This window comes from Lissotriton helveticus, chromosome 11, assembly GCF_964261635.1.
Source record: "Lissotriton helveticus chromosome 11, aLisHel1.1, whole genome shotgun sequence".
NCBI classification, from domain to species: domain Eukaryota; kingdom Metazoa; phylum Chordata; class Amphibia; order Caudata; family Salamandridae; genus Lissotriton; species Lissotriton helveticus.
The window spans coordinates 997,441,584-997,457,745 of record NC_136072.1 but is presented as its reverse complement, the minus strand read 5'-3'; positions in this window follow the sequence as shown (position 1 = coordinate 997,457,745).

Genomic DNA, 16,162 nt, shown 5'->3' with positions numbered 1-16,162 from the left:
TCATTACGGCACACAGGGGAGCCGCGTTGCACAGTTTGAGAATCAGAGACTTAGGAGATAAACCTTCATAATAGGAAGGCTTCTAAGTGATAAAAATCCTGTAACAATCTCAGTATTTCACATTATCGCGTGAAAAGAAAGTCTTTCGGAAGATGTTGAACGTTGTTCTCTTTTGAGAGTAGAAAAGATAGTGACATAAGTGGGTGGAGTGCTGCGTGTAAATTGCAGAATAGAAACTACTAAGAACCAATTGGAAGTGTTGTTTTCGAGTCACATGACTTCACATGCGCGTCTCGGGACGTGTAGGCGGTGACAGTATCTGGTCACGTACGCCATTTGGAAGTAGCGGTCTAATTCAGCGAAGTTTCAAAACGTGAAAAGGAGTAAATCCAAACACATCCGGATTTAATATATCTTCTGAGCTCGATTCAAGCATACAATTGTTAAAGTATAAAACCTTTTATATATTTTTTTTAAAATACCAAGGTGTGTACATTCGGTCACGCACGAAAGTTTAAAAAGACATTCGGCTCCATTTTATGAAAATTTTCATAATAATAAAAAAGAAGCCTAGGATTACTGTCTTTGACGTAGTATAAGTTCTTTGATGGGTCTATGAAGAAATTTAAGAAGTTGCAATTGCAAAGTTTTCACGAAATATATAGGCGGGTGCGCGCACACGGTCGCGCACGAACGAAAGCCAAAAAAGCGGAGATAAACCCTTTTTATAATATGCTCCTGGAGCTCTTTTTGCTAGAATGAGTTAGTTCTGAAAAGAACTTTTTTTTTTTTTTTTTTTAAACAAGTGTTATGTTGTTTTGATTTTTTAAACTTGCGACAACATTTTCATGTGTGACACAGGATCAAAATGAAATGAAGAAATTTATCTTTTCTTGGGGCATTTATGACTCTCAATTTTTAGTTTAGTAAGAATGAGGCTCTGCTCTCCGTACAGAAGAATTTCTCCACACTCGTTGCATTTCATGTGCACCTTTGCAAGATATGGTCTCAAGTCCATCACAGCACTCGATGGAGATACAGGTCGTCCACCAGAAGATGTGCTGGCCACCTCTGGTGGTAATAGCGTGGCCAGGGCTCTTGTCGATGCCTTTGCAAATTCCACAGGGTGCACTTGTTTGACATGCCGCACCATGGTATGTATGGAAAAGGAATATTTTTTTCTTGGATTTCCTCTTGAGAGAACCGAATTGCATATCGTGCAGGTAACTTTTGGCGCATTCACTTTCTTTTGTTCTTCAGGATAAGTGAAAAATTGCCAAATAAAAGATTCCTTTTTTCTTTTTAAAGGTAGTCGCTCATTTCCTTCAGATTCGGAAGATGAATGCGGGGCGGCAGCCATTTCAGCAAAGTCTTCCGAAGGGTATTGAACGTCGTTCTCTTTTGAGAGTACAAAAGATAGTGAGAGGAGTGGGTGGAGTCCTCCGTGTAAATTGCAGAATAGAAACTACTAAGAACCAATTGGAAGTGTTGTTTTCGAGTCACATGACTTCACATGCGCATCTCAGGACGTGTACGTGGTGATAGTATCTGGTCACGTACGTCATTTGGAAGTAGCGGTCTAATTCAGCGAAGTTTCAAAACGTGAAAAGAAATAAATCCAAACATATCCGGATTTAATATATCTTCTGAGCTCGATTCAAGCATACAATTGTTAAAGTATAAAACCTTTTATATATTTTTTAAAATACCAAGGTGTGTTCATTCGGTCACACACGAAAGTTTAAAAAGACATTCGGCTCCATTTAATGAAAATGTTCATAATATTAAAAAAGAAGCCTAGGTTTAGTCTCTTTGACGTAGTATAAGTTCTTTGATGGGTCTATGAAGAAATTCAATAAGTTCAGATTGCAAAGTTTTCACGAAATATATAGGCGGGTGCGCGCAGTCGGTCGCGCACGAAAGCCTGGAAATGCGATATCCATTTTATTGAGAACTGTTGCCCAGAGTGCGCACACCGGGTCGTGCACGAAAGTTTAGAAAGGCTATTTTTATTTACAGGCAAATTTTAATGCGTTGAAAAAAAGGTAAGGTAGAGACTTTCTAATTCTGTATCGCTTTACAAGGAGTCTGTATGCAACTTGAACAGTGAAGAAAACGGCTTGTTTCTGAAAAAAATATTGCCAGAACTTTATTGACAAAAGTATAGGTTGTATACACGAGATATTTCTGAATTAGCATTTTAAAAACCAATGAAATTCACTGAAAAAACCATAGGTTTTACACACGTTATAGTTAGGAAGTAGCATTTACAAAACCTATGAAATTCACTGAAAAAACCATAGGTTTGATACCAGTTATAGTTAGCTGGAAATTTTACTGATATAAAACCAATGAAATTCCACGTTATAGTTAGTTGGACTCACTATAACTTGCGCGTGTAATGCACTGCTGATGACGTCACATATTACATCACTCATGACATCACTGATGACACCATCCTTGTGACACAGTGACAGACCTCCTTTCACTGTAATCTAACCCTTGAAACGCATATTCAAAAATAGAAACTAAAATGTTCAAAAAAATGGAGATACCCATACCAGTTACAACAACCAATTCAATAATTCCACCATGTATATACACATGCACTAATTCACCAACAGTTCTATATAGTCACTCATACATATATTCACTAATCATATGTAGTGATACACCTACACATCCTGTTACACACCGACAGTAATCCAAAAGTTATTCACACACATACTCACACATGCAAATAAACTATTGAACATACATTTATTTGCATAAACAAATATACACACACTACCACTTTACTTCTAAGGAAACTTACACATACTTACTCTCTTAAAAAATCACTTCTAGAAACACATACTAATTTAAACAGGAACTTTTAGAATCCCTCACTCTCACATATAGTCACTTATATACATCAATATTCACATATACTACATTAAAACATATGTAGTTACTGATAAAGACACTAATAAGACAGTCATTCACTCACTAACACAGACATATGCACACTCATCCACCCATACAGTCCTGCACATATGCTGTCTTCAAAACACATACAAACAGAGACTCAGTCATTCTTGCATCTATGTACTAAGTAATACTCCCACCAAAGCATGGAAACGCTCATACTGATACTAAGAAAAACATCTAATCACTTATATACATACACATGTACCTACTCATCAACCCATGCAGCCACTTATACACAAAGTGAAACACTAATACATATATTTAAATATTTAAGCATTACTCAGTAATATATGTATTCACTAAGATATTCAATAATATATACATATATAACACATATTTATTTTTCAGAAAGACACACATTCACTGGATGGTGTCATCAGTGATGTCATGAGTGATGTAATATGTGACGTCATCAGCAGTGCATTACACGCGCAAGTTATAGTGAGTCCAACTAACTATAACGTGGAATTTCATTGGTTTTATATCAGTAAAATTTCCAGCTAACTATAACTGGTATCAAACCTATGGTTTTTTCAGTGAATTTCATAGGTTTTGTAAATGCTACTTCCTAACTATAACGTGTGTAAAACCTATGTTTTTTTCAGTGAATATATATATATATATATATATATATATACAATTTCTATGGCAAAATGAAACCCCTCATTTTGTTCCTTTTCAAATTAAATGTATTAAGTGTTACCACTTTATTCCAATCAAGATGACTTCAGGTGTGCCATACTTTTTTCAAAAGTGAGTCCAACCGCCCTATGGAAATTAACATGGGGAAAACACGTTTTGGGACCCCCTTTTATCTCGGCCCCCGCTTGACGGATCCCCCCGAAACTTTCAGGGAAGGAGCGGAGCGCAGCGAGGCAAAGTTAAGGAAAATTACAGGCAGATCCCTCATTCGGCGCCAAAGTTGTTCCCAATAGAATGTTGCGGATTTCCTATGGAAAACGATCCTAACTATAACTATCTACTGGCGACCGCCAGTAGGTAATATATATATATATATATATATATATATATATATATATATATATATATATATATATATATATATATATATATATATATATATATATATATATATATTACATCTCAGTGGCTCCCAATCTGTTCACCTGGGCACCTTGGTGCCCTGTCAAAACTTGCCAGGGGCACCGTGCACCAAGCACACAGTTTAGGAACCACTATAAGACACATTAACAAAGGTAAATAGCTAATAAACTCCTGTTTCTCAAATGTAAAAAAAATGCAAGGAGTGTTTGACTCAGTAACAACACACGCACCTTTAGTCGCGGCCTGAAATAAGTAGATCAAGAGATGAAAGAGGAAGTTGGCATGGGGGAGATTTCGGTTATTGTTTGAGGTGTCATTAACTTGGATGGGCCGAATAAGCATGAGAATGACTCGCTCATTTTTTTCTAACAGACTGCATTCATCCTGGCGGGTCCAGCAAGAAAAAAACTTTGTTGCCTTTACTGTCGCCTGTTTGTAAGCAGTATAAGTGGAAGAGGTGTGGCGCAGCGGCCAGGGCGGCTGACTTCAGAACCCGCGGTTCATGGTTTGATCCCCGGTGCCCGTGGAAGATCAGCCCAGCACCATATGACTCTGAACAATAGCTTACTTAATCTTCCCCCAGCGCCTTGATTGACACCCTTGGGTAATAGTTCATGCTTTACAAATACTGGACATAAAAGTATTTCATTTCTTTGTTTTTTTTTTTTTGCTCCTATGTATTTTAGGAAAGTGAACCTTTAAAAAGATGGCTGCGAAAGTATCCCTACGATGTTGTATCATTAGCAACAGGAATATTGTTTCCCCAAAACTAATCAGAGTATTTCCTTTTTTGGGTCATTGCTCTGTGATTGTACTTTTTCCAAATACCACCTGTTCAGGCCACCTCACGGCTGAACAGTTAAAGGCATACATTTTTTACATAAATGTTTATAAAAGAGTACGGTGCCAGAGGAAGGGCCGGCTCTTTTGAAGGTAGCTTTCTAATGATGACCCTTGGCAGGTGCGCCCACAAGGGGCTCTGCTTTGAGTGTTCTGATGAAAATGAGCCTGTTCTTATTTCAAACTGAATTTTGCTGAACTCTTGATCGGAGCACCAGCATGGAGTCCCGGGAGATAGCACATGCTCCTTGCTTCATTCTGCAGCCTCCATCTCCCGGTAATGGTTGCAGGAACACACAGTGACAAGACTCTGGGATGTGTGGGGTCTCCTTGGGTGCACGCAGGCTGTTACACTCTGTTTAAGTATTTCTAGGAAATGGAAGAAATACACTTCCTAGCTTTTCAAATATTTGAATGGAGACGGAAACAATTCTGAAATATTCATCACTGCCTAAAGTTAAATAATTAGATAAAAGTTGTTCACGCAGATTTGTGAGATATAAAGAAAATATGAAGAAAAAATGTATTCTAAGTAATATTGTGAGAGAAGGAATTGAAGTGGCATACCAATCCAAATTTTTCATGTTAAAGATGTACCAGATAGATTACAGCATGACTGTGCAGAATTTCCAGATGGACATGATTATAACCCATTATGCTTTTGTTCCAACAAGAGCCCTTTAGTAATTATACAGTTCACTTGATGGAAATGTCTCCCCACCTCTCTCTTAAGCATTCAGATCAACTGAAAGGACCGGTATGCTTAGTTAGATACATTTTTTGTGATATGAAATTTGTGTAGCCCTATAACGAGGTCTCCACTTCCTTGGTTAAGTTGGATACAATTGATGGGAGGAACTGCAAAGGCTCCTCCTCCAAGTAGAACTGAACAATTTGGTGCTTTTATATTGACCAATTTTGAAAAAGTCTACTCAGTATCCAAGCTTTCCAGTATGCTCTAAAGACACACCTCTTTAACCCGTTAAGTTCTGCTGTCGGCCGTTGAACCTTCGGAGCACTACCTGGCTGGTGCTGCGCACGTTCAACGGCCGACGCAGCCCCGCCCGTTTTTCAAAACGGCAGCACTGCCACGAAAAAACAGCCGCGGTTAACGGGCAAAATAGCACTACATCACAATGCAGTAACAGTTCACTTCTCTGAGAATCTTGTGTCCCTTCAATCAGTCGTTGACACTTCATAGGCAGGGCCGTACTGGCCGTAGTGGGCACTGGGCGCTTCCCCTTGGGGGATGTTTTTGGGCGCCTGTGGACTGTTTTTGTTACCCGGGGCCTGCAATATCAGCCCCGGTAATAAAATCGGACAAAAACAGCCCTGGCAAACAGCTTGGCTGCAACCCAATACCCCCACCCCCTGGGGCCAGCCGAGCTGTTAGACAGGTCCGGTTTCAGTTCCCAGTCCAGCCCTGTTCATAGGGCTCTGCTGTTGATTGGAAAGGATTACATCTATGATTACAATAACTTCATCAGCTACATCCCAATTATTTTCAGAGATAGAAATGGAGGTGCTCCCTACGTTGGGCTTACATCCCCTAACGCGCAACAAAACAATTACATGATGGAGAGCCACAGCCAATGCCCAAAAGGTCTAAGTAGGCGAGTGTTGAAAAAGTGTGGGAACCACTGATATATACGACACACACACTCAATCCCATATCTATGTATAGGGTTTATACTTACCTGTAGACTTTTTACAATCCATATATGCCTTTACTATGCACGCCTTTACAATGAAAATGTAAGTATTTCGAAGGTAGATTTAAACCATTTATATTCATATATTAAGGGTTTATACTAACCTGCAAAATTCTTACTTGTTCTTTGGTAAGGCATGCATGATAAAGGCATGTTTCTTGTAAAAAATTTTGTGGTAAAGGCATGTGTGATAAAGGCACATGCTTTGTAATTACTGCGTTGTGAAGGCATGCATGGTAATGGAATGCATGATTCCTTCATACAACCCTTGTCAAGTACTCCAACATTCACAATCAAAAACATAAATTAATTTTAAAAAAAATTAAATATTGTTAAAAATAGAATCCTTGAAACTAAGTCATATCATCTTCAGCAAGACTTTGCAAAACCCATAAAATTAGTAATAGAATTTACCTTCCAGGACATCTTCAAAACCACAAACAAAACATATTTAAAATCTTGGACAAAAAATCCAACTTGTTTTCCTTGCATGAAAAAAATGTAGCAGAATTAAAAAAATATATGTTCTCAACTGTAGAAAACCAATTTAAAAACAAACACACCTACCAAACATACTATACCTACAAAACACATGAAATACATCTTACCCAGAACTAAACTACATAAATAAACTCTATGTAAACCTAAACAACACATACAAAACCAACAATACACAATAAGGAGTACAGCATTTATATAACTAGCCAACCCTATTTCCAAATCCTATTTAGCCAAAACCCTAAAACTATTCTAACCTACACAAACTAACTTAACAACCCACCCAGCTCACTCGAATAGATAAGAAATCAAGACAATTACATACTTATCTGAACCAAAGAACCGCATCCAGCAGAAGACTAATGAGGAAAACAGACTTCAAAATGCTGCAGGTGGTAAAAGTAAACAGTGGCAAAATATAAAAGAAAAAGAATAGTATATATTTTCTTTACATGGAAGAAAGATTTGGACGTGGGTGTGGGGGGCAACCTTAGCCACATTATGCCAAGAGTTGGACTCTGAATGGGAAATATTTACCTTTTCCATTCTCCAACCCAAAGATAGCCACATTGGTTAAAGTGTTGCACTCTTGGGAGAGTGTCTGATTAACAATTCGAATCTATAATTGTAACCAAACTCAGAAAAGTGCTCTGAGTGGGGCTAACAATTCCCACTACTATAGTAACCAAACTGGGGAAAGTGCTCTGAGTGTGGGGGTCACATTGTGGAAAATCCTGAACTTTTGGAGGTTGTATTTATTATTCCCAATGCAAATTTAGCCCCACTTTAGGCAAAGTGTTTGACTCTAGGATTTCTGATTCACTATTCCCACTGTCTGATTCACTATTCCCAATCCAAACAAAGCCACACTGGGGAAGTTGTGGACTCTGAAGGGGTCAGATTTACTACTCCTAAATCAATCGAGCACAATGGGAAATGGGTCAACCTCTCAGGGGTCACATTTACTATTCCCTTTTCAAACGCAGACACATTGAGGCAAATACTGGACTCTGGGAGTGCTCAGATTTACTTTTCTCACTCCAAACGTAGCGACATTAGTATTATTATTATAGGGGATTTATAGAGTGCTTGGCTGCCCTAAGGCTTCCAAGCACTGTAAGATTAATTACTGAAAAAGTGCAGGTGATTTAGAGCTATTGCTTGAACAGCCACGTTTTGATTTGCTTTCATTATCTAGTTTCCTACACTCTGTTAGAATAGAGTTCCAGAGTTTGGGGGCCATCTTTCTCTTTCTCTCTTGACCTTTGTTTGTGTTAAACAATCAGCTGTGCTAGATCGCAACTGCCTGTGTGGAGTGTATGGGGAGATAAGCTTCTTAATCTTCCCTGGTCCTTTATCATGACGTGCTCTGTATGTAATGATTAAAGTTTTACATTTTATTCTTGCCTCTTTCGGGAGCCAGTGAAGGTTTACTAGATGTTTTTTTACCAGTTCCCGTATGGGGATGTTACAGAGCAGCCTAACAGCTCCTTTCTGCACGGTCTGCAGCTTACGTGTGACATATTTAGGTGCTCCTAGGAATAGAAAGTTTCCGTAATCTAGTCGGGAGGTGACCAGAGAGTGGACCACGGTCTTCCTTAAATGAATTGGCACTCTGTCCAAATTTTTCCTAATACTTCTTAATATACCACAACAGATTGCGGCTAACTTTGTGGCTTGTGTCCCCATGGAAAGATCGGATTCCAACCAAAAACCTAGGTTTTTAATTGTGTCTGTCAGTATAGGTGTCTTACCTAGACAATCTGGCCAGGCTAGTGTGGGGATGGGTGCTAGTTTATTTCCAAGATATAATATCTCGTTTTTTTCCCCGTTCAGCTTTAAGAAGCTTCTTGTCATCCAATCTTTGACTTTTATCATGCAGGAAGACAACTTCTGCCCATCTCTGCTGTTTTTTGGGTCTAATGATATCACCAATTGAGTATCATCAGCATATGAAGTCATTGATATTTTGAATTCTTGTACAATCTCTGCCAGGGGTTTCCATATATATGTTAAAAAGGGTAGGGCTCAAAGCCAAGCCATGTGGAACACCACACTCTAGGCTCATGGTTCCCGAGAGGGTATAGTTTTCTTGAACTTGGAAGGTTCTTTTGTTCAAGATGGATAGCAGCCATTTGAGAGCTTTGCCCTGTATCCCGATGTTGGCTAGCCTTCTGCCCAGTACTTGATGGTCCACCGTGTTGAAGGTGGTGCTCAAATCCAACAGGAGGAGCACCGCTGATTTTCCCTGGTCTAATGTTTGTCTCAGTTCTTCTACCACTACCAGTAGTGCGGATTCCATTCTATGCTGTGCTCGAAAACCCATCTGAGTTGGATGAAGACATTGATGGCTCTCAAGAAAATCAGATAGGTGTCTGTTTACATGCTTTTCTAGCAACTTGCCTGCATAAGGTAGTTGGAATATCGGTCGATAATTCACCAGCTGTCCAGGATCTGCATTAACTTTTTTAGTAAGGGTTTTTATTACTGCATGTTTCCATATCCCTGGGATTACACCTGATTCCAAGGATTGATTCAATATCCTCAGTAGACTCGGTGTGATAATGTATGCTACTGTTTAAAGATTTTGTGGGGGGGGGGCTGGGTCCAGCGGGGAGCCGGACTTCACCTTTTCCATCAGTGCTATCATTTCATTCTGTTCCATGGGTGGGAAATGTGTCAAAACTTAGGGGTCCATTAGGATGACGGGCGGACAAAGTCCACCCATCATCCTAGCGGGGATTGGGACCGCCCGCCATAAGGGCGGGGATCCCGTGGGGGGCATTAAGATGTGCCCGCCACAGTGGCGGGCTCATCTTGCATTTCTAGCATTGTGGCGGGCGGTGCTCTCAGCACCGCCCGCCACAATGCTAGAAATGCATTTCAGCATTTGCATAAACAAAGCGGCAGGCACCGCGTGGTGCCTGACGCTTTGTTTATGCAAATGTGGGGGGGGTACCACAGGTACCCCCTGTGTGCAGCCCCGACCCCTCCTTCACTCTTTGGGCCCGCAGGCGGCCCCCAGAGTGATGACCACATGCCTTTCGCACGGAAAGGCATGACTGACAGCCCATACTAATATGGCTGGCGGTGTCTATGAGACACCGCCACCATGTTAAACATTCTCCACCCCGGCCGCAAGGCGACCGGGGCAGAAAAGTGGCGGACGGTCTTCCTCTCCGTCCGCCGCGGTCCCCTCGCCATACTAATATGGCGGGGGGAATTCGGGAATGGATGTCAGGCGGATTGCCTCCGCCAGGCCGGCGGTGGCTACTGCCAACCTGGCGGAGGCAATCCGCCCGACATCGTAATGGGCCCCTTGATGTGGAGGCACTAACTCTGTTTCTTCTTCCCTCTCTAAAACAGTGTCTCCCATGTTCTTAAAATTGCTGTATATGTCTGTTACTTTAGAGAGAAAGTATGTAGTCAGCTCATTACATCTCTCTACCAATGTTTCGGTAAGGCTAGAGGTAGGGCGTGGGTTGGTTAGTAGCTTGATTACTTGGAATAATGCTTTGAGGAATTCTGTGCACTATTTATTTTTTCCTCAAAGAATGTTGCTTGACTTAGTTTAATATTCTCATGGCAGTTCCTGATGGCCTTTTTATAATCAGATTTTAATGATGGCTTGTAGGATTTCCTCCACTCCCTTTCAAGCCTTTTACACTGCTTTTTTATTTCAAGGAGCTTGGGGTTAAACTATCCTTCAGATCCACTTCAAGTTTTAGGTTTTATTACTGATTTGGGGGCTACTAGGTCTAGAGATTTGTCAATCTATGGTTCGCACCTTGAATAACCTGCTTCAGCTGTGCTTGGCTCATCGATCTCTAAACTTGATGTATTTGTTAGGGCATTCTCCCAGTCTGAATGGTTCATCTTGGCCCAGCATCTTTTTTTCATTTTTTCCGAGGCTGAGCTTTCATTGTTATTTCTTCCTGGCTTCCTTAGTTCTATTGGAATAAATTAGTGGTCTCACCAGGGGACTGGATTGTTGATGCTACTTTCATTTCTGGGTTGTTTGTGATTACTAGATCTAGGGTATGTCCCTTATTAGGAGTGGCTGATATTACTAGCTAAGTCATCTGAAAACTTTCCAGATCTGAGAGGAGACTCTTGAGCTAGTGAGTTTCTTGTTTTCTAAATGCAAGTTCAGGTCTCCCAGAATAGTGATGTGTCTTTTTTAAGTAAAAGACTGGTCAACACTTCGGGCAATTCTCCTAGGAATTCCCTGTGTGTACCTGGTGGACGATAGATTAGGAGGCCTGATAATGTGAAGTTTGAAGAAAGGGAAATCGAAAAGGAAAGACATTCACATCCTATCAAAGCCAAAGACTCTGCAGTGCACTTATAGCCCATTTTAGTCAGGATGGCAACACCCCCCCTAATTGGCCAATCCTATCTAGTCTGTGTATTTCATATTCTGGTGGGAGGGCCATGACTATATCAGGTGAAGAGTCTTCCTTTTAGCCAGCTTTCGGTTATAAATAAGGCATCTAGTTTGGTTTCCTCTAATAAGATTCGAACTTCCATTGTGTGTTTAGGTAATGGTCTGCTATTGATCAGTCTTAAATTCCATCCATGTGTAATGCTGTCTGATATTGATTTATGTCTTCTTTCTGTATTCGGATTTGTTGTTTGCCTATGTGTACAAATTCCACACTTCCTTAGTATGCCTGCAGTAGTAGTAATCTCTTTAGTCTTCTCGCAGTCTCTTCTCCCTTTATTGTTGTAACTGTACAATTCCTCTCTGGAGTATGTAATCTGAGAAATTTTTGCAGGGGTCCAGGCCCCTGGTCCCGGCTTCTTGCATCCTACTGTGAATGGGAAAAAATGTGTGCTATATAAAACAACTCAGTAAATATACATTAAGACTATGCAGTAGTTCAACAATGTAATGTGAGCATTATACAGAATGTGTACCACCCTTTATGCAATTAAAGCTGTAAAAATCAGCTCATGATTCTGTGGCCATAGACCAGTCAAGTTCATCATTAATGTTTCATTCTGCATATCCTTCCCAGTAGGGAAGGTTTTGGAATCAGATAGTGACATGTACTGCAGTCGCAAGCGGATCTTCTCTATGATTGTGGCCACTGCATCAGTAAGACTAAAGTGCAAAATACATGCATCCACAACATCTCACATCTTTATAGTTTCCAGTGGGAAGGGGCCTGAGGCAGGTGGGTACATAGGCATCAATCTCAAGGAAGATACACAAAAACACCTGCAACTTAACAGCAGAAAGGGCACTTTGTCAAGATATGTCTTTTTCCGGTACCTGTCTCCTCATGCAGACTTTCCATATACCTGGGGCTGCAGTGGTGGTAATATCAAAGTGCAATTGATATTACCACCATTGAGAATGGAGCCTGACAGCTAAAGGTGCAGGCTCCATTCTCAAGGTCTCCATTACCATGAAAGTAAACATGTATACACTAACAATGCATTTTATCTAAATTAAGCTTTTTGTTAATTTTCAGAACAGTATTTTAACAGATGTTCTGTCTGCAGCATTCAGGCAAGTGGCAAACCATAAAATGAAACAAGCATTTGCAATGCAAAAGGTCTCGCATTATTCAAGTTTGAGCAATTAACATTGCTAATAATAATGCAAAACCAATAGCTCAAACATTCAGTAATGCGAGACCTATTGCATTGCAAATGCTTGTTTTTTTTTTTGCTGTATTATATAGCGCAAACTCGACCCAAAGGTATCAGAGTGCTTTACATGAGCACCAGTTGCATTACAGACGGAATGGAAAGTAAACTTTTATGAGGGCACTGATTTCTGAAAGATAGAGGCAGAGACACTAGATTACGTGAGAACATGGGCACTGATTTCTGAAAGATAGAGGCAGAGACACTAGATTACGTGAGAACACGGGGCACTGATTTCTGAAAGGAAGACCGGGAGGCACTGAATTCCGAGAGGAGAGGGAGATACCTGGTTTGTGGAAAGAGGGAAAGACACTCCCTGGTCATTGTTCTCCCCTGTTACCTATGCTCTAATCTTATTTTCCAAGAATTACACACAAAGCATCCTAACTATGTATATTTGCTACCTGGTTCTAATTATGGCATTTCTGATTCAGTTTGGAGTTTACTCTGTTGACCTGAGTAAGATTGCTGTCACCTAAATCCCGGCACTCTCCACTCGACCACACACGGGTAATCCTGTGCAAACAAACCCCTCCAGTTAAGCTTCTGTGCTCTAGTTTTTTTTGTTGAAAAATTATTGGGCTTGATACTGAAGGAAGACCTAAGTGACTACCCGGAAGCCGAGGATGTGATACTATGTGCAGTACATCTTTGTAGAAATGATACGCTGACATATTGCTTACGAATATGTCCTTTTTATCACAAACTGAGAAAATTGCATCTCAAGAGAGCTGAATGTTGTGTTTTATTTCCTATACATCATCACTCGATTGCATTTGGCAGGTGGAACATTCTTTCATGACTTTACTTATTTTAATGTTTGAGCCTGTTGCATGATAACGAAAACAATTTTCACTTTTTTATGCATTTTACTGTTATGTTAATAATAACACTTTTAGTCTAATGAACTATACATTTAGGTAAGTTTGAAAAAAAGCAGATAAACTGAGATATGGGATGAAACTAATATAATATTGAAAGTGGGCATTTACATCTCTAATAACCGCATGCGTGATGTACAGTGCTTGGAAGCTGCAGGCGTTTAACCGCTATATAACTTCAAACATATTTAGAGTAATTTTATGTGCATGTGAACCATTAGTAAAGCGTTCACGAGTTGCACCAGAGATTGGCACCTCTATTTAGGGCGGGAGCTGCCGACCATTTAGGCAAATGTTTACATGCCTCATTTTTTTTTTACTTTATCTTAAAACATTTATTGTTCCTTCTGCTGCAAGCCACCACAAAGTTCATGACGCTAGAAGTAAAGTGCAAAGCTAATGAAAATGCCTGTTCATACTGTGTCTCGCGCCTGTCAGTCGCCTACATCCCTGGAACCCTTTGGTTCGAGGTGCGGCAGCAGATGGAAAATGCCAGTGGAAAAGTTATTTGCTCTGCCGAGCACAGTCCTGCAGCAGTGAGACCAAGGCGAGGAGGGAGAGGAGGGAGGCCACGCCCCCAACCACAACCGTAGCTTACATTTGTCTGCAGGGTCGCTCACACGTCAGTCAGGGAGGGGTAAACAACAGATGGCACACTGCAGGCAATTAACTGCCAGGAAGCGTAGGAAAACTGTAGCTAGGTCCCGCTGCCTCAGGGATACAAGGAAGTCACCATAGGAGCATCAACCAATAGAAAGCAAGAAAACCACAGCAATACCAGATTTAAACTAATCGCAAGGGGCAGGAGAAATTACACAAACTTGAAGCCAACATACAGATTACTTTAAGTCTCGCTGAGACAGCGCAAGTAGCGCATGCGCTGCCAAACGCGAGACCTATAAAATAGATCTATGTTTCTTGAAGCCCATTGCATCATACGGAGCCAGAGATGGAAAGTGCCATGGACTTATGTACTAAGTATGAGTGAGTGCTTTATGCAACATTAATGATGAAAGTATTGGGAAAGAGTGAATGTAGAGAAAATATAAAAGTATTACCAAGGTAAGCCAAGCTGCAATTTGCGTTGTATGTACTCACTGGAGAGTGTTAATCTAACACTTCTGTTCCCTTCCTCCTATGCCTGATCAAGGATATAGTGGTATGTATTTGTATCTGAATGTGTGTGTCTGTGTGTGTGTGTGTGTGTGTGTGTGTGTGTGTGTGTATATGTGTGTGTGGGTGTGTAATAAAAGGAACAGGTACCTCAGTCTTTTGATTTTCCAAGATTTAGTCTACTTGAATGCTTCTGGAAATTGATACCCAGCACAAAGGAACATTTTCACAGTAGTATAACACATATATCTATGAACATTAATTGTGATGAATGCAGAATATTACACTGCCATCATTTCACTAAACAACTTGAGGCCCTTTGTTGAGCGGGCCACAATGTTTATGGAATTTCACTCGCTAAACACATCTGAGGATAAAAAAAACCATATTTGAAATGTATACCTGTTTCATAGCTAGTGCATGCAGAACAGTCATGAATATAAAATATAATATTTAATCAAATAACTAAGATATGTACTATATATGGCATCCCTATAACCACGTATAAAGACAAATAGCATTCCACTTTAGTAAACTATTGCTTAGAATGCGTTTTATTATAAGCATACTATAAAGCACGAAATAAATGATCCATTCAGTTTGTTCAATAAAAGTAGTTCAAATTTCTGTGAATCAACTTAATTTCCACCACTAAACAATTTTCTTGCTGTCTCCCATTGTGTCACAAAATTACAGCTGTGTTGATTCATTTGATCAATAACAAACATGTTACTGATTCAAAAGGCATTCGTGACTTCTCAGCTGATGCTATAAGTGAATATGACATTTCATGCTCTGATGTTTTCTTGGTTTATAAATTGACTTTGGTTTAAGATGCACATAATTACAATGCTAAAATAAAGCTCTAGAATTTTTTATACCAACATTGACAGTTTTCCTATTTAAGGTTTTTGCTAAGCGTGCTTGAACACAGCTTCACCAGCTCAAAAACAAAGCACTGGGAAAAAAGTCGTCATCTCTGTGTTCTGGGAATGTAAGCTCGTGACTCATATCGACAATTTAATGAAATATGTTCCTGCTTTATAGACATATCCAGAAGCACAGACGTATCGCCAGAGAATTATCTCTTTGTTCGTGAGAGGTGAGCTTCAGGCATCCAAGTACATTGTTGATGGTTTTCTGACTGAGCTGCTTCGCTATTGACTCTTTCTTCAGCAGTATATAATCTTTCAACAGACCAGAGCAAGCGTGCCTCTTCTCCACTACCACTACTGTGTAAATCTGACTTGTAAATCTTGTTTTCCCATCTCTCTTCAGACTGAACCTGTAAGTTTCCATTGCATCACCCTTTTGACCAATATTTATTAGGTCACTTGGATTACTCCAAGCAGAAACGCCACAAAGAGGCACAGTGGGGACTTTCTAAACCTAAACTACTACTGATACTTTAGCAATTTATTGCTA